The sequence below is a fragment of the Hypanus sabinus genome, chromosome 27 (genome assembly GCF_030144855.1).
Source record: "Hypanus sabinus isolate sHypSab1 chromosome 27, sHypSab1.hap1, whole genome shotgun sequence".
NCBI classification, from domain to species: Eukaryota; Metazoa; Chordata; class Chondrichthyes; order Myliobatiformes; family Dasyatidae; genus Hypanus; species Hypanus sabinus.
The window spans coordinates 44,679,979-44,703,106 of record NC_082732.1 but is presented as its reverse complement, the minus strand read 5'-3'; the positions used below and the strand labels follow the sequence as shown (position 1 = coordinate 44,703,106).

At 48.0% G+C, this 23,128-nt stretch overlaps 1 long non-coding RNA gene across 2 annotated transcripts in view; it reads right to left on the bottom strand.

The window, feature by feature from the left end:
• Positions 1 to 1,435: 1,435 nt before the first annotated feature.
• Positions 1,436 to 23,128, bottom strand: part of LOC132382287 (uncharacterized) — a 53,194-nt gene continuing 31,501 nt past the window's right edge. The window contains exon 3 of one of the 2 annotated variants that reach the window (XR_009508271.1): positions 1,436 to 4,132. This is a non-coding gene — a long non-coding RNA (uncharacterized LOC132382287). Of the gene's footprint in view, positions 4,133 to 8,336; positions 8,999 to 23,128 lie in introns of those variants that run through there. The other variant, XR_009508272.1, reaches the window with a different exon arrangement.

Below are 23,128 nucleotides of genomic sequence, written 5' to 3'. Positions count from 1 at the left end.
TTATTGCAATTTATAGTATTTATTTTATGTATCGCACCACCGCAAAACACATTCCACGACATATGTCAGCAATAACAAACCAGATTCTGATCATTCGTTTCCGTACCTCAAACCTGCAGATTCCAGAAACACAAAGACTCGCAAATTAAAAGCAGTCACGGCCCTTGGATGGCCCAAGCGCGGATCAGCGATTCTTCACATTTACCTGGGCGGTCGGTCAGTCACCAACGTCTCTGATCGCTGCTATTCTGTAAGCACCGCTACGGAAAACACATTCCCACGGAAGACACTCACAAGAACAGGCTCCCTCTCCCCGGTGTCTCCCCCAACCCCTTCCCTCTCCCACTCTCCCCACCCCTCTCCCCGTCCCCTCTCACCCCATCCCCGTTTCTCCCTCTCCCACTCTCCCCAGTGGCTCCCCACCCCTCTCACCCCATCCCCGTTTCTCCCTCTCCCACTCTCCCCAGTGGCTCCCCACCCCTCTCACCCCATCCCCGTTTCTCCCTCTCCCCACCCCCTTCCCTCTCCCACTCTCCCCACCCCTCTCCCCGTCCCCTCTCACCCCCATCCCCGTTTCTCCCTCTCCCACTCTCCCCAGTGGCTCCCCACCCCTCTCACCCCATCCCCGTTTCTCCCTCTCCCCACCCCTTCCCTCTCCCACTCTCCCCACCCCTCTCCCCGTCCCCTCTCACCCCATCCCCGTTTCTCCCTCTCCCACTCTCCCCAGTGGCTCCCCACCCCTCTCACCCCATCCCCGTTTCTCCCTCTCCCCACCCCTTCCCTCTCCCACTCTCCCCACCCCTCTCCCCGTCCCCTCTCACCCCATCCCCGTTTCTCCCTCTCCCACTCTCCCCAGTGGCTCCCCACCCCTCTCACCCCATCCCCGTTTCTCCCTCTCCCCACCCCCTTCCCTCTGCCACTCTCCCCAGTGGCTCCCCACCCCTCTCACCCCATCCCCGTTTCTCCCTCTCCCCACCCCCTTCCCTCTGCCACTCTCCCCACCCCTCTCCCCGTCCCCTCTCACCCCATCCCTGTTTCTCCCTCTCCCCACCCCCTTCCCTCTCCCACTCTTCCCAGTGGCTCCCCACCCCTCTCCCTGTCCCCTCTCACCCCATCCCCGTTTCTCCCTCTCCCCACCCCCTTCCCTCTGCCACTCTCCCCACCCCTCTCCCCGTCCCCTCTCACCCCATCCCTGTTTCTCCCTCTCCCCACCCCCTTCCCTCTGCCACTCTCCCCACCCCTCTCCCCGTCCCCTCTCACCCCATCCCAGTTTCTCCCTCTCCCCACCCCTCTTCCTCTCCCACTCTCTCCCCGCCCCTTCTCCCATTCTCTCACCCACCCCTCTCCTCGTCCCTCCCCATCCCCGTTTCTCCCTCTCCCTGTCTCCCCCCTCCCACACACACACTGCAAATTTTAGGTGAATCCCATTATTTCCCCAGCGCGATAACTAGCGGGTCTCGCATTGCAGTGAAACTATTATTTTGCAGCCGAGAGCAACATTGGGAGTTACTGCAGTGTTAAAGGCGAGGGAGGGGGAGAGGTGGGGGTTGGGGAAGGGATGGGAACTGCGGGTCTCATTTGAATTCTTGCCGCCTCCTCGGCTGCGGCTCGGCGATGACTGGGAGGCAGACGCTGGCAGTGCCGGCGTGGGCAGAGGTTTGGAGACAGTCAGCAGTACCCGGACAGTGTGCAGTCACAGTCACACACTGCTCCGTTATTCGTGGCAGCAGACTCAACTAAACAAACAGGCTCACGCGTGTTGTCGTTTACGATTAAAAACAGAATCAGCTTAAATCACCCAGGACCTGGCAGCAATCCTCTCACCGCTATCACCAGGGAAGCACAGGGGCCTGAAAAGCCTCTCTCAACGCTTCAGGAACAGTTTCTTCCCTCCACCATCAGTAATCTACACCATCTCATTACTTTTCCCTCTCTTCTTGCACTACTCATTTCATGGAATATATATTCTTATTGTAATGTACAGATCTTTATTACTATGTATTCCAGTGTACTGCTGCAGCAAAACATCAAATTTCACTCTGACAGTGATAGTGAGCCTGATTCTGACTCTGAAATCTAACTATGGATAAAAAATATTCTCAACAGGATGCACACACCCCATCTTCCAGTTTATACATTTATGTTGAGAGGGCGAGTTAAATCGGGTATTAAGTCACCTCCCTGCAAAGAGGTGAATCAGTCAGGCCTGAAACCACGAGCAGTTTCAGAGATTGTAAGAGGCTATAAAGGGGCTGCACACTCAACCAGCTTCATCACAGATGAAGCCTCCCTGCCAATGAGGACATCTTTAAGGACAGAAGAGAGTCTACAGACATTGGAAATCTAGAACAACACTCAAAATGCTGGAGGAACTCAGCAGGTGAGGCGGCGTCTATGGAGAGGAATAAACGGTCAACAGACTGGGCTGAGACCCTTCATCAGGACTGTAAAGGAAGAAGGTGGGGGAGGGGAAGGAGTACAGGCTGGCAGGTGATAGGTGAGACCAGGTGTGGAGGAAGGTAGGTGGGGAACGGGGGATAGGGTAAGAATCTGGGAGGTGATTGGTGGAAGAAATAAAGGCTATCTTTCAAGGACTATTCAGAAATCTGATGGCAGAGGGGAAGAAGCTATCTCTAAAACATTGGACATGTGGTTGTAGGCTCCTGTGCCTCCTCTCTGATGGTAGCAACTCCCAGGTAGCAGAGATCCTTAAGGGAGGTCTGCTCTCACCAAATACAAGGCTTTGGTCAGACCACATTTGGAGTACTGTGAGTAGGCTTTGGTCCTTTATCGGAGAAAAGATGTGCTGGCATTGGAGAGGGTCTACAGAAAGCTCGTTAAAATGATCCGGGTATGAAAGGATTGATGTATGAGGAACGACTGGGCCTGTAGTCATGTGGTGGTTGATAGGTTCTTGAGTTTGGAAGAATCAGGGGATCTCATCAAAACCTATAGAATATTCAAAGGCCTGGACAGAGTGGATGTGGAGAAGATGTTTCCTTTAGTGGGGGAGTCTAGGACCAGAGGACACAGATATAGTGGATGTGGAGAGGATGTTTCCTTTAGTGGGGGAGTCTAGGACCAGAGGGCACAGATAGATTGGATGTGGACAGGATGTTTCCTATAGTGGGGGAGTCTAGGACCAGAGGACACAGATATAGTGGATGTGGAGAGGATGTTTCCTTTAGTGGGGGAGTCTAGGACCAGAGGGCACAGCCTCAGAATAGAGGGACATCCATTTAGAATAGTCATGAAGAGGAATTTCTTTAGGTAATGGGTGGTAAATCTGTGGAATTTGTTGCCATCGAAGCCAAGTCATCGGGTATATTTGAAGTGGTAGTTGAAAGGTTCTTGATTAGTAAGAATGACAAAGGTTACAGGCAGAATGGGATTCAGAGGTAAATTAGCCATTATGGAAAGGCAAGGCAGACTCTTTGGGCTGAATGGCCTAATTATATTCCCATGTTTTATGGTCTAATCCAACCCCACAAATGCCACAGGTAATGAACTGTGGTGAGGGAAGGAGGCTCCACTGCTCCGCACTACCAACAGAACTCTGCTGGCAGTCGTGACAGGGTGGGGAATCAATGCGGTATCACTCAGGCAGAAGCACAGCGTCAGTGACTCCGATGGGCAACTGAACAGTACAGAGGAAGAGAAGCCAACCCTCGCTCTGTTCAGTAACTTTATTATCAAAGTACGTTTGTCACCATATACAACCCTGAGAGTCATTTTCTTGGAGGTATTCACAGTAAATACAAAGAAACAGCAAAAAAAACAAGAAAAATAATGATAAATAGTCAATAAATATCAAGAACATGAGATGAAGAATCCTTGAAAGTGACTCCATAGGTTGTGGGATCAGTTTTGTGTTGGGCTCAGTGAAGTTATCCCTCTGGTTCAAGAGTCTGATGTTTGAGGGGTAGTAACTGTTCCTGAACCTGGTGGTGTGAGCCCTGAGGCTCCTGTACCTTCTACCTGATGGCAGCAGCAAGAAGAGAGCGTGGCCTGGCTGGTGGGGGTCCTTGATGATGGACGCTGCTTTCCTGCTCAATGTAGATGTGCTCAATGGTGGGGAGGGATTTACCCATGATGAACTGGGCTGAATCCACGACTTTTGTTGTAACCGAACCTGCAGTATGGTGCATCATGATTAAAGATAAGCCAATTAAGTGCAGTAAACCGATCTTGCTACAAAGTTCCTTACTTTTCCATCCATACCTCGGCCAAACTGATCAGAACAGGGTCAAGTTACAGTTGTGCGTGCTCTTAAGATCATACAGTACATCTCTACAAAGAAATCAGGGTCATCAACAAGGCTGCTGCTGCTCTTTGAAGTCTGACCCCATGTGGCATTGTAGCCTCGTTGTGTTAATGATGAGGAAAGTACTCCAGGGTCAGGAGGCGGACATTTGAACTAACAACCCAGTTCTAATTTTTTCTCTCGCTTGTGGTGACTTCTCCTTTCTTACTTTAACAGGACATCCCAATCAGCCGCCTGCTCACTTCAGATTCAAGTTTATTAATCACAGTTCAAAGTACAAAGTAGGTATAAATTATGCAACCTTGAGATTCATCAGCTTACAGGTAGCCACAAAGTAAGAAACGCAGAATAACCCAATTTAAGACAAAACAACACCCGATGCACAGCAAAAGAGGAAAAAAACACAAATCATGCAAACAATAGCATTCTGAACCAAATTGAGTCCGTAGACCGGGATCTCGGAGCAGCAGGAGTTGGCTCATAGCCTTGGTCTCAGCTCATCAGATAGCAAGGCAAATCACTGTGAAGCCTCCGGCCCCAATGCCCTGCCCTTCCAGCCTACCTGGCCCGGCATTTAAACTGTCCGAGCACTGGGCCCCGCTACAGCAATATGCTTCGGGCTGCTTCCAGCCAGTACTCAACCTTTCCCAGTTGGCGTGGCACTTAAATGGATCAAGCCTCGCTCCTGGTTCAGGCGAACGTAGAAACTTTCACTGAAATGCGTTGTTTGTGTTAACAAATAACACACCTGGAGGCAGCCCACAAGTGTCAACACAAATTCCAGCGCCAATATAGCATGCCCACAATCCTCAGGAACCATGTAAATCAAATTCTGACTAATTCATTTATCACATGTACATCAAAACATACAGTGAAATGCATTGTTGGATTTAAGGATGTGCTTGTGGCAGCCTGCAAGTGTCACCACACATTCCAGTCTCACCACAGCAATGTCTACAATGCCTTGGAGAACAACAGCAAAACTCCTACCCACTCAGAGACACAGACAGGCCTCCAGTCTCCAGACGCCTGGCTCAAACCCTCGTCCATCGAGCTTCGATTTCCAAACGTCAATCTGCCTTCAGGCTTTGATCTTCGGCAGTGATACTAGCTTGGGAAGTGAACACTGGTAGTGTCTTCAACCGTGAAGACACGGGTAGAATGCTGAGGCTTTATAAGGCATTGGTCAATCTGCACTAGAGCAGTTCTGGAAAAGATGTCATTGGAGAGGGCCCAGAGAAAGTTCACTAAGATGAAAGCATTAACGTTTGATAGCTCTGAACCTGTACTCACTAGAGTTTAGAAGAATGAGAGGGGATTTCATCGAATCCAATTGAATATTGAAAGTTCTAGATAGAGTGGAAGTTTCCTGTAGTGGGGAGTCTAGGATCAGAGTGCATAGCCTCACAATAGAGGGATGTCCACTTAGAACAGAGAAAAGGAGGAATTTCTTTAGCTATGGGGTGATGAATCTGTGATATTCATTGCCACAGTTGGCTGTGGAGGCCAGGTCATTGGGTATTTTTGAAGTAGAGGTTGACAGGCTCTTGATTGGTCAGGGCACCAAAGATTGCAGGGAGGAGGCGGGAGAATGAGATTGAGAGGGATGATCGTCATGACTGGATGGCACAGCAGAATTGATGGTCCTAATTCTGCTCCATATCTTATGGTATTGTGATCTAATGACAGAACTTGTCACTTCCAAGGACTCTTCAACTCATGTTCTGAATATTTGTTGCTTATTTGTTCATATTTTTTCATTTGTATTTGCACAACTTGCTCTTTTGCACATGGGTTGCTTGTCCGTCCTGTTGGGTGCAGTCTTTCTTTGATTCTGGCAACATGTACAACAAGCTGGGGGAACTCAGCAGGTCGGGTAGCATCCACGGAAATGAACAGTCAACGTTTCGGGCCAAGACCCTTCATCAGGACTGTCCACGGATGCTGCCCGACCTGCTGAGTTCCTCCAGTGTGTTATATGTGTTGCTTTGACCACAGCATCTGCAGTGTACTTTGTGTTTACTTTCTTTGATTCTATTGTTTCTTGTATTTACCACGAATACCCACAAGAAAATGAATCTCGGGGTTGTATATGGTGACATATACGTACTTTGACAATAAACATACTTCCAATTTTTTTTTCTGCTTGCCTTTATTAGTCGAGACATTGAGTTCAAAACTCAGGAAGTTATGTTGCAACTTTATAAAACTCTGGTTAGGCTGCACCTGGAGTATTGTGTACAGTTCTGGTCACCCCATTATAGGAAGGATGTTCAGGCTTTGGAGAGGTTTAGCAGAATGCTGCCGAGATTAGGTCTGTGCTATAATGAAAGTTTGGACAAACCAGGGTTGTTTTTACTGGAGTGACAGACACTGAGAGGAGATCAGATATAGATTTATAAAGTTATGAGAGGAATAGCTAGAGTAGACAGACATTATTTTTTACCTCAGGGTTGAAACAGAACCCATGGTATTACAGGGAAGATACTACCATGGATAGAACATTGGCTGACTGGTGGGGGCAAAGAGTGGGAATACAGGGAGGCTGCCGGAAGCTACTGGTGTTCCGCAGGGGTTGGTGTTGATACTGCTTCTTAAAACATTATATGTCAATGAGTTGGATGATGCAATTGATGGCTTTGTGGCCATGTTTGCAGATGATACAAAGATAGGTGGAGGAGCAGGTAGTGTTGAGAAAGCAGAGAGTCTGCAGAAGGACTTCGGTTTGGAGAATGGGCAAAGAAGTGGCTGATGAAATATGGTGTCAGGAAGTGCACGGTCGTTACTTTTGCAGAAGGAATAAAAGCACAGACTATTTTCATAAACAGAGAGAATTCAAAAATCCAAAGACTAGAATATAAAAGCAAGGATATAATGCTGAGGCTTTATGAGGCACTGGTGAGGCCCCACTTGGGGTATTATGAGCAGTTCTGGGCCCCTTATCTAGAAAACAATATGCAGACGTTGGAGAGGGTTCAAAGGGAGTTTATGAAAATGATTCCGGAATTGAAAGGCTTATCACACAAGGAATGTTTAATAGCAGCCACCAAATAAAGAAACCCAATAGAACCCATTAAAAAACAGACCAAACACCCAATGTGCAGAAAAAAACAAATTGTGCAAACAACAGCAGCTTAAGTTCATGAAAGTGAGTCTGCAGCCACAAAGCCAGTCACCACCCCAGGGGATTCAGAACCCACATCATCAGCTCAGTCACCACCCCAGGGGATTCAGCACCCAGACCATCAGCTCAGAGACAGTCACCACTCCAGGGGATTCAGCACCCAGACCATCAGCTCAGAGACAGTCACCACCCCAGGGGATTCAGAACCCAGATCATCAGCTCAGTCACCACCCCAGGGGATTCAGAACCCAGACCATCAGCTCAGAGACAGTCACCACCCCAGGGGATTCAGAACCCAGATCATCAGCTCAGTCACCACCCCAGGGGATTCAGAACCCAGACCATCAGCTCAGAGACAGTCACCACCGCAGGGGATTCAGCACACAGGGCTTCAGCTGAGTTTTAAGAAGTTTCTCGCAGGCAGGAAGACAGAGAGTGGGCTGAGAGGATACTGGCAGAGTCATTGGTTCAATCTAGAGGCCAGTAATCAAATCAAAGCCAAAGTCAAAGATTTTGTATTTGCAAGTTGGACTTTTTATTTGGAGACAGAGCACAATATAAGGCCCTTCTGGCCCAAGGAGTCCACTCTGCTCAACTACACCCATGTGGCCAATTAACCGACTGCAGAGAAAGTGCAGTGTGTGCAGACAAGACCATGATTAGATAGATTGTGAGGTCAGGAGTCAATCTTAATGTACTAGGAGACCTTTCAATGATCGTATAACAGCAGAAGTAGAAGCTGTTCTTGAGCCTGGTGGCACGTGCTTTCAGACTTTTGTATCTTCTGCCTGTTGGGGGGGGGGGCAGTTGAGAAAGGAGAATGTTCAGTATGGGTGGGGTCTCTGATTTTGCCGGCTGCTTTGCTGAGGCAGTGAGAAGTGTAGACAGAGTTCATGAAGGGGAGGCTGGTTTCCGTGTGCTGAGCAGTGCAGATAAATTACTTAATTTATGCTGCAATCTTAAATGATTGCTCTAAATTGCCCCTAGCGTGTAAGTGAGGGGGTGGGGGTTAGTTGATGGATTGGTATAAATAGTAAGTGTTGATGGTCTCCCTCCTGCACCAGGCCAGGAGCCATGTTCAAAAGTTCAAAGTACAAATTATACAGACTATATACAATCTGGAGATTCTTCACCTTTCAGGCAGCCACGAAACAAAGAAAGACAGCAGACAGAACAGGACCCACAGATCCTTGAAAGTAAGGACACAAGAACATGGAGACCATTCAATAATTTTGTAACAGCAGAGTCAAAATTTCCTCGAGTCTGGTGGAAAGAGCTTTCAGGCTTTTGAATCTTCTGCTGATGGGAGGGGGAGGGGGGGGGGAATAGAGGCCTACACTAAGTGTAACATTTCCATCCTCATTTCCAAATCCCTTCCTATAATCTCCCATGGCCCTATAACCTGGTGTGTTCTGGTCTGTTCAAAGCTGCTGGCTATACCCAAGCTGTCAGTGCTCCCAACTCAAAATCCCTCCTCGAGACTCCACACTTCACAGTATCTAACTCTTCACTTTAACACCCTCCTCTTCTGACCAACTTTGGGGGTCATCTCATCCAACTATCTTGCAGAGCAAACACCTGCTGGAGGAACTCAGTAGGTCAAACAGCATCTGTAAGGGAAAAGAATTATCGACAATTCATAAACTACAGCAACAGAACAGACCCTTCAGAACACGATGTTGTCCCGTACTTTTGACCTACTCCAAGATCAATCTAACCCTCCCCTCCCATTTAGCCCTCCATTTTTCTATCATTCATGTGCCTAACTAAGTGTCTCCTGAATGTCCCAAATGTATCTGGCTCTAACACCACGGGCAGAGCGTTCCACCATGTTGTAAAACATTACCTCTGACATTCCCCCTCCCACTATTCTTTCATCCAATCACATTCAAATGATGACCTCTTGTATTAGCCATTTCCGCCTTGAGGAAAACTCTTCGGTTGTCCACTCGATCTATACCTCTTTGACATCTAGTAAATCAGGATTGGAAACGAGGATACATTCAATGCAACCCGGCTCACCCAGTTCACCCAGCAGATGCTGCCTGGCCCACCCAGTTCACCCAGCAGATGCTGCCTGGCTCACCCAGTTCACCCCAGCAGAAGCTGCCTGGCCCACCCAGTTCACCCAGCAGATGCTGCCTGGATCACCCAGTTCACCCAGCAGATGCTGCCTGGCCCACCCAGTTCACCCAGCAGATGCTGCCTGGCTCACCCAGTTCACCCAGCAGATGCTGCCTGGCCCACCCAGTTCACCCAGCAGATGCTGCCTGGCCCACCCAGTTCACCCAGCAGATGCTGCCTGGCCCACCCAGTTCACCCAGCAGATGCTGCCTGGCCCACCCAGTTCACCCAGCAGATGCTGCCTGGCTCACCCAGTTCACCCCAGCAGATGCTGCCTGGCCCACCCAGTTCACCCAGCAGATGCTGCCTGGCCCACCCAGTTCACCCAGCAGATGCTGCCTGGCTCACCCAGTTCACCCAGCAGATGCTGCCTGGCCCACCCAGTTCACCCAGCAGATGCTGCCTGGCCCACCCAGTTCACCCAGCAGATGCTGCCTGGCCCACCCAGTTCACCCAGCAGATGCTGCCTGGCCCACCCAGTTCACCCGGCAAATTGTTGCACCTGGAACCAGCAATTGTAGCCACTAGTTTCTCCATTATTTCAACAGACAGAGTTCTGTGGGATTTCGGACTGTTGAAATCAGACCTTTTGCATGGACACAGTCACCACTTTTCTTGCCCACACTGCAGCATAATATGTGGATCCCAGATCAGTCTCTACAGTCACCTGTGGATCCACCAATAGACAACCCCTACGGTCACCTGAGGACCCACCAATAGACAACCCCTACGGTCACCTGAGGACCCACCAATAGACAACCCCTACGGTCACCTGAGGACCCACCAATAGACAACCCCTACGGTCACCTGAGGACCCACCAATAGACAATCCCTACGGTCACCTGAGGACCCACCAATAGACAATCCCTACGGTCACCTGAGGACCCACCAATAGACAACCCCTACGTCACCTGAGGACCCACCAATAGACAACCCCTACGGTCACCTGAGGACCCACCAATAGACAACCCCTACGGTCACCTGAGGACCCACCAATAGACAATCCCTACGGTCACCTGAGGACCCACCAATAGACAATCCCTACGGTCACCTGAGGACCCACCAATAGACAATCCCTACAGTCACCTGAGGACCCACAAATAGACAATCCCTACGGTCACCTGAGGACCCACCAATAGACAATCCCTACGGTCACCTGAGGACCACCAATAGACAATACCTACGGTCACCTGAGGACCCACCAATAGACAATCCCTACGGTCACCTGAGGACCCACCAACAGACAATCCCTACTGTCACCTGAGGACCCACCAATAGACAACCCCTACGGTCACCTGAGGACCCACCAATAGACAATCCCTACGGTCACCTGAGGACCACCAATAGACAATCCCTACGGTCACCTGAGGACCCACCAATAGACAATCCCTACGGTCACCTGAGGACCCACCAATAGACAATCCCTACGGTCACCTGAGGACCCACCAATAGACGATCCCTACAGTCACCTGAGGACCCACCAATAGACAACCCCTACAGTCACCTGAGGACCCACCAATAGACAACCCCTACGGTCACCTGAGGACCCACCAATAGACAATCCCTACGGTCACCTGAGGACCCACCAATAGACAATCCCTACGGTCACCTGATGACCCACCAATAGACAATCCCTACAGTCACCTGAGGACCCACCAATAGACAATCCCTACAGTCACCTGAGGACCCACCAATAGACAATCCCTACGGTCACCTGAGGACCACCAATAGACAATCCCTACGGTCACCTGAGGACCCACCAATTGACAATCCCTACGGTCACCTGATGATCCACCAACAGACAATCCCTACAGTCACCTGAGGACCCACCAATAGACAATCCCCACGGTCACCTGATGATCCACCAATAGACAATCCCTACGGTCACCTGAGGACCACCAATAGACAATCCATAGGGTCACCTGAGGACCACCAATAGACAATCCCTACGGTCACCTGAGGACCCACCAACAGACAATCCCTACGGTCACCTGAGGACCCACCAATAGACAATCCCCACGGTCACCTGATGATCCACCAATAGACAATCCCTACGGTCACCTGATGATCCACCAATAGACAATCCCCACGGTCACCTGATGATCCACCAATAGACAACCCCTACGGTCACCTGATGATCCACCAATAGACAATCCCCACGGTCACCTGATGATCCACCAATAGACAATCCCTACGGTCACCTGAGGACCCACCAATAGACAATCCCTACGATCACCTGATGATCCACCAATAGACAATCCCCACGGTCACCTGAGGACCCACCAATAGACAACATCCTTCTCAACTGAATGATCAGATTACACCTGCAAGCACAGTGACAGCTCAGAAACACAAAACACTCAGCAGCAACTTTAAATTCCTCGGTGTTATCACTCGGAGGATCTCTGCTGGGCACAGCACACAAGTGCCATTAAACAGAAAGCATGGCAGCACCTCTACTTCCTTAGAAGTCTGTGGAAAAATTGGCATGTCATCTAAAACTCTGACAAACTTCCACGTTCGTGTGGTGGACAGTATACTGACTGGATGCATCACTGCCTGTTTATGGAAACACTTTGACTGGAAAATTTACAGAAAGTAGTGGATACGGCCCAATCACAGGTAAAGCCATCCTCACCACTGAGCACATCTGCATGAAAAGCTGTCGCAGGAAAGCAGCATCCATCATCAGAGACCCCCACCACCCAGGCCAAGCTCTCATCTTGCAGCTGCCATCAGGAAGAAGGTATAGGAGCCTCAGGTCCCACACCAACAGATTCAGGAACAGTTATTACCCCTCAACCAGCAAGCTCCTGAACCAAAGGGAATAATGTCATTCAACTTCACTCACCCAATCACTGAACTGTTCCCATTACCTATGGACCCACTTTCAAGTACACTTCATCTGACGTTTTCAATATTTATTGTTTATTTATTTATTCATTGTTATTATTATGCTTCTGTTTTGGTTGTTTCTCTGTACTTACTGTGAATGTCCACAAGAAAATGAATCTAAACTACATGCAGTGACAATAAATTTACTTTGACTTTGACCATCACAGAACTTTGTCCCCCTCTGAAAACAGCAAGCCAGCCGCCCGCCCAAACCAAACCTCAGCATCTCCATGGAAACCACAGGAATCCCTCCAGCCAGAGACAGCAGAGACAACTGACGCCCCTTCATCTGGTGGCATACAACATTGATGCTGGTCCTTTTGTGAAAGTTAATGGGATTCCCCTCCCATAACACACGGCAGGTTTCCAGCAGAGTCATCGGGGGAACGGCAGCGTACTGGCGTCCACTGGGGGCCAGGCTCTTTGTGTGCAACTTTGTTCGGAAGGTTGTTGGTGAACCTTCAAGGCTGTGAAGCCAGCAGGGAAACGTTTTTTCTGACGAGTCCCACAGTGTTGTCCAGCTGTGAAGAGCAAACCTCCACAAACAACGTTCACGGCACTCACAATAATGAGTTCTGCCCATCGGGTAAAGTTGGCAGCAACTACAGGACCTACAAGGACGAGCCCAGCCCACGGACACAGGGATCTCAGTGGGGATAACCTCGGGATCTGACAGTTGCTACAAACAGCTTCACTGTGCAGACAAGTGTCACTGGCAGACCTTGTAACACGAGCTTATGGGGTCAGCGTAATAATGGAAGCAATTCTAATTGGTTACTGTCGCCACAGCAACGCCGCTCGGTGAAGAGATTTATGCTATCGTCACCTCTGGTTCAGTCAGTAAATCATTCCTCCAGCCTCCTGTCCTAACAGTAGACAGCCAGCCTCACTGTGGGCAACACCTTAACCCAGGAGTCCACCCTGAGCTGTGTACAGCCCAAATCTTCCATCACTCCCCCTCCCAAGAAGGCCAGCCTCTTTGAGGTCATGCACGGCGCCAGTAGTGGTGGCCTCATCGTCTCAGTGAAGACAGGCCCCGTTTACCCAGACATGCCAGATCAGACCTGCACTCACTGCGTCAGTCGCTCTGCCCGCCTGCTGCTGGGATTCCCAGGAGAATTCCTGAGGCAGTTCCCACCACTTCCATGGAGTTGGTAAAGGACATATGGAGCGACTACTGCACAGGGTCGGAAAAAGCTGCAGAAGGTTGCAAACTCAGCCAGCGCCACCATGGGCACTGGCCTCCCCAGCATCCAGGATGGCTTCAAACAGTGATGCCTCAAGAAGGCAGCATCCAACATGAAGGGCACAAACCATCTGGGACATGCCCTCTTCTCATTGCCACCATCAGGGAGGGGGTCCTGGAGCCTGAAGACACACACTCAAAGTTTCAGGAACAGCTTCTTCTCCTTCACCACCAGATTTCTGAATGGACATTGAATCGTCCTCTTTTGCACTATTTTTGTAATTTATATAATTTTTTATGTATAGCATTGTACTCGTGAGGTGTTCTCTTTCTATGAATGTCAGTGATACTGGAGGATGGTATTGTGGTTCTGCGGTTATGGATTGGACGATTGCCTTTACGGACTGTGGACTTTTTCCAGACTTATGGTTTTTATATTTTGTATTTTGTTTTTAATCACCTGTTCCTTTTCTGTTTTGTTGTGCAAGGGGAGGGGGTTTGAGGGTTGATGTTCTATTAGTTTTTTGGGGGTTTATATTCCAGTTCTGCTTGGGGTTTTGGGGGTTGATGATTGGGATGCTGTTCTTTATTTGTTTGGGGGTGATGGTCTAATGTTTCTCTCTGAACGACTCCCAAGTTCTTTCTCGTTTTGTGGCTGTCTGGAGAAGGCAAATTTCAGAGCTGTATATGGATACATGCTTTGATAATAAATGAACCTTAGAACAGCTGCCACAAATTTCACAACATAATGTCAGTGATGATAAACCTAATTCTGTTTGTGAAAAATACAATTCCCCCCATCAGATTTCTGAATGGACATTGAATCCTGTACACTACTTCACGATTTATTACCTCCCTTTTTGCATTAATTAATTTAATTTTTGTATTGTAATTTATAGTTTTTTTAAATTATTATTTATTGCAATGTACCGCTGCCACAAAACAACAAATTTCACAACATACAGTGCCTATAAAATGTGTTCACCCACCTGGGAAGTTTTCATGTTTTATTGTTTTACAACATTAAATCATAGTTGATTTAATTCGGCTTTTTTGTCACTGATCAACAGAAAAAGACTCTTTCGTGGCCAAACAGATCTCTACAAAGTGGTCTAAATGAATTATGAATACAAAACAAAATGATTCACCCGCTTTTATATGACACACTAAATCATCACTGGGGCATCCAACTGGTTTTAGAAGCCACATAATTAGTTAAGTGGCCACCAAGAGACCTATGACAGCTCTGGAGGAGTTACAAACTTCATTGGCTGAGATGGGAGAGACTGTGCATACAACAACTGTTGCCCAGGTGCTTCACCATTTGGAGTTTTATGAGACAGTGACAAAGAGAAAGCCACTGTTGAAAAAACTCACATGAAATCTTGGCTAAAGTTTCCCAGAAGGCATGTGGGAGACTGAAGTCAGCCGGACAAAGGGTCTATGGTCTGATGAAACCAAAATTGAATGTTTTGGCCATCAGACTAAACACTATGTTTGACAAAAGCCAAACACCACACGTCATCAAAAATACACCATCCCTACCATGAAGCATGGTGATGGCTGCATCACGCTGTGGGGATGCCTCACTGTAGCAGACCCTGGAAGGCTTGTGAAAGTAGAGGGCAAAATGAATGCAGCAAAATGCAGGGAAATCCTGGAGAAAAACTTGATGCAGTCTGCAAGAGAACTGTGACTTGGGAGAAGATTTGCTTTCCAGCAAGACAATGACCCCAAGCATAAAGCCAAAATTACATAGGAATGGCTTAAAAACAATGAAGTTAATGTCCTGGAGTGGCCATGTTAGAGTCCAGACCTCAATTCAATTGCGAATTTGTGGCTGGACTTGAAAAGGGCTGTTCACTCATGATCCCCATGCAATCTGACAGAACTTGAGCAGTTTTGTAAAGAAGAATGGGGAAAATTTGCATTGTCCAGATGTACAAAGCTGATAGAGACCTGTCCACACTGACTGAAGGCTATAATCGCTGCCAAAGGTGCATCTACTAAATACTGACTTGAAGGGGGCGAGTAATAATGTGATCAATTATTTTGTGTTTAATAATGTAATAAATTTAGATCACTTTGTTGTGATCTGTTTTCCTTTTGACATGTAAATGTCTTTTTCTGTTGATCAGTGTCAAAAAAGCCAAATTATCTCCACTGTGATTCAATGTTGTAAAACAATAAAACAAGAAAACTTCCAACTGTGGGGTGGGGGAGGGTGAATACTGTTTATAGGCACTGAATGTCAGTGATAGTAAACCTGATTCTGAATTTGCGACGATAAAACTGCGACTGAAACTCTGGTTCAGGTTGGGCAAAAGTGCTCCTTGCAAAGCTCAGAGCTCCAACACAATTCTCTACAGTACTGCTTGAGTTGGTAAGTGTTTAACAAACAGGTCCCCACAAGGGCAGAACACTTTTAAGAGTATCTGATTTTATACATCTGTAAGCTGGCAGACGGTGGGAGAGGTTAAAGCTTAGATTTTAAGGAGTGGCAGGATAGGTGGGGCCAGTCTGCAGTAATGCAGCAACCTTACAAACACTAAACAATGTTCACACCATCACTTGCAGGATTGGAAAACTGTGTTAAAACTCCAAATCTAGTCAGTGCAACTGAACAAAAACCCAGACCACTAACTCAATACGTCCAGTCTTTACTTGGCAGTTCTTACTGTTGTGTAACACACACACAAAATGCCTGAAGTAACTCAGCAGATCAGGCAGCATCTACGGAGAGGAATTAAGACGACGAAAATCCTCAGCCCTAAATATTGGCTCTTTATTCTGCTCCACAGATGCTGCCTGACCCGCAGAGTTTTTGCTCGTTTATTTATTTATTTGGAGTGGGACAGATCCTTTCAGCCCAGCAAGCCGTGCTGCCATTAAACCACTGATTTTAACCCTAGCCCAACTTACTTTGATCACTTCACCTGCTAACCGGTATGTCTGTGGACTGTGGGAAGAAACTGGAGCACCTGGAGGAAACCCACATGGTTCATGGGAAGGAAGAAACAAACTGCTTACTGATGATGTCCGAATTGAACTCCAAACTCTGATGCCTCAAGCTGTAATAGCAGACTTGTGCCTTATATCTCAGTGATTATGTGCTGGCATTGGACAGAATCCAGAGGAGGTTCACAAGAAAGATACTGGGAATGAAAAGGTACAGGCTCTGGGCCTGTACTCTCTGTAATTTAGGCAATGAGGGGAAATTTCATGGAAACTTTTCTAATATTGAAGAGCCTTGACAGAGCAGATGTGTAGAGGATGTTTCCAATAGTGAGGGAGTCTGGGACCAGAGGACACAGATAGAGCAGATGTGGAGAGGATGTTTCCTATAGTGAGGGAGTCTGGGACCAGAGGACACAGATAGAGCAGATGTGTAGAGGATGTTTCCAATAGTGAGGGAGTCTGGGACCAGAGGACACAGATAGAGTGGATGTGTAGAGGATGTTTCCAATAGTGAGGGAATCTGGGACCAGAGGACACAGATAGAGTGGATGTGTAGAGGATGTTTCCAATAGTGAGGGAGTCTGGGACCAGAGGACACAGATAGAGCAGATGTGGAGAGGATGTTTCCTATAGTGAGGGAGTCTGGGACCAGAGGACACAGATAGAGCAGATGTGTAGAGGATGTTTCCAATAGTGAGGGAGTCTGGGACCAGAGGACACAGATAGAGTGGATGTGTAGAGGATGTTTCCAATAGTGAGGGAGTCTGGGACCAGAGGACACAGATAGAGTGGATGTGTAGAGGATGTTTCCTATAGTGGGGGAGTCTAGGACCAGAGGACACAGATAGAGTGGATGTGTAGAGGATGTTTCCAATAGTGGGGGAGTCTAGGACCAGAGGACACAGATAGAGTGGATGTGGAGAGGATGTTTCCTATAGTGGGGGAGTCTAGGACCAGAGGACACAGATAGAGTGGATGTGTAGAGGATGTTTCCAATAGTGAGGGAGTCTGGGACCAGAGGACACAGATAGAGTGGATGTGGAGAGGATGTTTCCTATAGTGGGGGAGTCTAGGACCAGAGGACACAGATAGAGTGGATGTGTAGAGGATGTTTCCAATAGTGAGGGAGTCTGGGACCAGAGGACACAGATAGAGTGGATGTGGAGAGGATGTTTCCAATAGTGAGGGAGTCTGGGACCAGAGGACACAGATAGAGTGGATGTGGAGAGGATGTTTCCAATAGTGAGGGAGTCTAGGACCAGAGGACACAGATAGAGTGGATGTGGAGAGGATGTTTCCAATAGTGAGGGAGTCTGGGACCAGAGGACACAGATAGAGTGGATGTAGAGAGGGTGTTTCCTATAGTGGGGGAGTCTAGGACCAGAGGACACAGATAGAGTGGATGTGGAGAGGATGTTTCCTATAGTGGGGGAGTCTGGGACCAGAGGACAGAGATAGAGTGGATGTGGAGAGGATGTTTCCTGTAGTGGGGGAGTCTAGGACCAGAGGACACAGATAGAGTGGATGTGTAGAGGATGTTTCCAATAGTGAGGGAGTCTGGGACCAGAGGACACAGATAGAGTGGATGTGGAGAGGATGTTTCCTATAGTGAGGGAGTCTGGGACCAGAGGACACAGATAGAGTGGATGTGGAGAGGATGTTTCCTGTAGTGGGGGAGTCTGGGACCAGAGGACACAGCCTCAAAACAGAAGGAAGAGATGAGTAATTTCTTTAGCCAGAGGGTGGTGATTCTGTGGAATTTATTGCCACAGAGGGTTGTGGAGGCCTCTTTTGATACGGAGTTTTAATAAGACTACCCAAAGACCCTGCAGCAAGAGAAGGAAGTGCACAACACAGCCTCCGTCAGTGTCAGAGTGAGTCTGTCTGGCTTGGTCTCCCTACCTCCTGAGGACTCAAAGAGCCCGAGTGGAACAAGTCACACTCTTTCAGGATTGCCAAAGGCTGTGGATGGTACAGGTGCAGTGGGTTCCCACCGCCTGCCCAGGAGCAATACCTCAGTGTGACGAGAGCCCAAGTACAGCATTCGGCTCAAGTCTGCTCCACCATTCCATCATGACTGATTTATTATCCTCTTCAACCCCAATTTCCTGCCTTCTCCCTGCAATCTTCGACAACCTGACTACTCAAGAATCTATCAGCCTCCACTTTGAATATACCCAATGAGTGGGCCTCCACAGCCCTCTGTGACAATGAATTCCACAGTCTCACCACCCTCTGGCTAAACAAATTCCTCATCTCTGCTGTAAAGGGATGTCCCTCTATTTGGTCCTAGACTCCCTCACTACATCCACTCTATCAAGGCTTTTCAGTATTTGTCAGGTTTCTATGAGATTCCTCATCATTCTTCTAAACTCCAGAGACATTGCAGCAGACAGAGAGCCAGAGCCCATTGCAGAAGAGAACACCAGGGAGGGCAGAGGTCACCGTGGGCAAGTCTCCAGAGCATCGAACTTGAGCTGAAAGAGGAAGAGGGAAACAAGATACATCCGAATACTCTTCCTGAATGTATCTTACAGAGAGGATTCCCGGAAAAATAACAAGGGAACAATATCCAATGTTACTACAGAGTCATCCGCAGTCCTGTGGCGTATGGGAAATGGAACTGATGTTTAAACAAACTCACAGAGGCCAGTGAGCTGCCTGAGAGGTGGGAATAAGTCACGTATTGGGCCCAGAAAACAGGCACCTGGGCTGACTCGATGGACCACTTGGCCTCACTCTGCTCCTGTGTCTAATGGTCTAATCGGTATCCCCAATTAGACCACAAGGCATAGGAGAAGAGTTAGACCACTCAATCCATCAAGCCTGCTCTGCCATTCCATCGTCGATTCATTGTCCCTCTCAACCCCATTCTCCTGCCTTCTCCTCATAACCTTTGACACCTCGACGAATCAAGAACACATCAGCGTCTGCTTTAAATATACCCAATGACTCAGCCTCCACAGCTGTCTGTGGCAATGAATTCCACAGATTCACCACCCTCTGGCTAAAGAAATTCTTCATCTCTGTTCTAATGGGATGTCCCTCTGTTCTCAGACAGTGCCCTCTGAACTTGCCCAACCCTAAAGCAGCACTGTGCAGATGTTGCAGTAACAGGATTTTGTTATTGTCAGTTATAACCTTTAGGCTTATCACCCAGAGCCCTCGTCTTTCCCTGAGAAGTGTTTTAAACCGTTCCCTCTCAGGAGCATTGTTCCTTTCAATCTGTAAATAACTCCTAGTGAACAAAGGGTGGGGCACTGCGCAAAGCTGGTCAGACAACCATGTACCACAGCATTGCAAAAAAAAAATTAAAATCCAAACAAGTCTTGTCTTCACTGTATACAAGCAAACACTGTATTTGTAGTCACAATGAAACACAGAACAAAAAGTACAGGCCCTTTGGCCCACAATGTTCTGCCAGCCTTTCAGCCTACTCCAACGTTAACCTAACTCTCTCATCCACGTGACTATCTAAGAGTCTTAAATATCTCTGATGTATCTTCCTCCAGCATCATACCTGACAGCATGTTCCATGCACCCACCGCTCTGTGTCTAACAAAACATACTGTTGACATCCCCCCCTATACTTTCCTCCAATCACATTAAAGTTATTCTATTTCCACGCTGGAAAAGGTGCTGGCTGTCTACCCCATCCTCACATTCAGATTTATTTATCACATCTACATCAAAACATACAGTGAAATGTGTTGTTTGTATTATCAACTTGTGCCTCTTAATAGCTCACTCACCCCTCACCCTTTGTTGCTCTGTGCTGATCTCTGTGCCAGTGTCCAGGACTCAGGAGGTGCTAACATGCCCTTGGGGATCTCACCTTCAACTGGAGTGAGAGAGCGATGAAGAAAGAGGTTTTTCAAACACTCGGCACCACCGGTGACTCCGAGACTTTTTTATTATTCTTTTTTTTAAATTTAGGGGTACAACACAGAACAGACCTTCTGGGCCCAACGAGCCACACCACCCAACAAACCCACCGATTTAACCCTGGTCTAATCACAGGACAATTTACAATGACCATTTACCCTACTAACCCATACGTTTTCGGACAGTGGGAGGAAATCAGAGCACCTGGAGGAAACCCATGCAGTCACAGGGAGAACGTACAAACTTACAGAGGATGCCAGAATTGAACTCTGACCTCCGATGCCCTGATCTGTAAAAGCATTGCGCTAACTGCTGTTCTACTGTGGTGCCCCTTGCAGGCAGGAGAAGGTTGATAACCCAGACCAAACCTCACATCAGACTTTGAGCAGTTTCCCACAGGCCAAACCACAGTGGAGAGCTCCAGGACTACATGTGCTCATTTTTGGACACGTGCCAACATTACACTTATGCAGAAGAAGTGGATAATAATTAGAGTGATGCAAAGCAGATGTAAGTTCTAATCCAGGAAGCCCTGAATTTTAAACACAAGCAATTCTGCACATGCTGGAAATCCAGAGCAACACACACTAAATGCTGGAGGAACTCAGCAGGTCAGACAGCATCAGTGGAGACGAATAAACAGTCGACATTTCAGGCAGAGACCCTTCATCTGCGAGTTGTCCACGGTGATGAGTAGTCGGAAACAAAAATATTAAAGGAACAAAATCCACTGTTTTTTCTGTTTGGCAGTCTGTGTGATTCCTGCACTCGAGAGATGGCAAACACGAGGAAATCTGCAGATGCTGGAAATTCAAGCAAAACACACAAAATGCTGGTGGAACACAGCAGGCCAGGCAGCATCTATAGGGAGAAGCACTGTCGACGTTTCGGGCCGAGACCCTTCATCAGGACTAGTAAATCGCAGAGGGTAGTTGCTAATGTAATATACGGTCACTGCTTTGAGAACAAACTCTAGAGAACTGGGAGTTTGTTCTCAAAGCAGTGACCGTATATTACATCAGCAACCACCCTCTGCGATTGTTCTGCACAGCCAGCCACCCCATGGCAAGCAGAATCCAGGAGGGAAGTTCTCCCTGGTGGAGGAGGACTGAGCCAGCGGTCCCTGCCCTCCTGGAAGAGGAGGAGGGTCATTCAGGAGCAGGACAAGGCGATGGTAGCAAAGCCTTGGTATGCCACTGACCCAGTCGCAATCTCATTAAATGGCTCTACAGAGTCAGCAATCACCGAATGGGGTTCAATCCCCCTCCCCCCGTTGCCTGAAAGGACTTTGTTCATTCTTCTTGTTTCCTCCGGGCACTCCAGTTTACTCCCACTGTCCAAAGACGTACCGCATGGGTCGGGTTAGGAAGGTGGGCATGCAAGGCTGATGCCAGAAGTGTGGCAATACTTGTGGACTGCCAAGTGCAACCTTCAGTGATTTAATTTGATGTAAATGACACATTTCACTGTACGTTTCGATGCACATGCAACAAAGAAAGCTAATCTTTAGCTCTCTCTCTTCGGAATCTGATTGAATTGAGTCTCATTGAATGGCTTGTGTAATGCTCCTTTAGAGCCAGTGACCCAGGTTCAATTCCCAACGCTGTCTGGAAAGAGCCTGCACGTTTTTCCTGTGACTGTGTGGATTTCTCCCGGTGCTCTGGATTCCTCCAAACGTGTACAGGTTAGGGTTAGTAACTTGTGGGTGAGGTACGTGCAGCACAATCCTTGTTCATTTGATTTGGCGAAAACGATGCATTTCACTGCGCGCCAGTCCCTCTGATCAAAGCAGCATTCTGGGAAGCCTGTTCTACACCTTTTCCAAAGGACAGTGTACAGTCTCATGCAGACCATCAAAGCATTGAAATTCAGCCAGTGTCCACACCTTTCATAACAGACACTTGACTCCAGCAGTTCTGAACCCGGGCAAGGCTGAAAGTCTGTCCTGACAGAGGGCAAGTCCTTCCAAAACCATCCTCTTCTTTCCTCAAACGAGCAAGTCAGAACGAGAATCACAATCCGGTTTATCGTCACTCACCCGCACTACATCAGCTCGTTAATGCAAAGACCTAGTCAGCCAATCACGTGGCAGCAACTCAATGCATAAAAGCATGAAGACACGAACAAGAGGTTCAGTTGTTGTTCAAACCAAACATCAGAATGGGGGAAGAAATGTGATCTAAGTGACTTTGACTGTGGAATGATAGCTGGTGCCAGATGGAGTGATTTGAATATTTCAAAAAATCCTGGGATTTTCACACACAACATTTTCTGGAGTTTACAGAGAATGGTGCGAGAAACAAAAGCATCCAGTGAACGACATTTCTGTGGGTGAAAATGCCTTGTTAATGAGAGGTCAGAGGAGAATGGCCAGACTGGTTCAAGCTGACAGGAAGAAGACAGTAACTCAAATAACCACACGTTACAACAGTGGTGTGCAGAAGATCATCTCTGAATGAGCAACATGTCGAACCTTGAAGAGGATGGGCCACAACGACAGAAAACTATGAACGTGCACACAGTACGTTAGGTCAATCCTGTACCTAATAAACTGGCCATCAGGAGTACGTGGTGAAATTTGTTTCATATACCTACACTTGGCACTTGCTGTCACCACTATGCCGCGCACTCACACATAGCACTCCCTCACCAAATGAGACACAAGATAAGGAACAGAATTAGGCCATTTGGG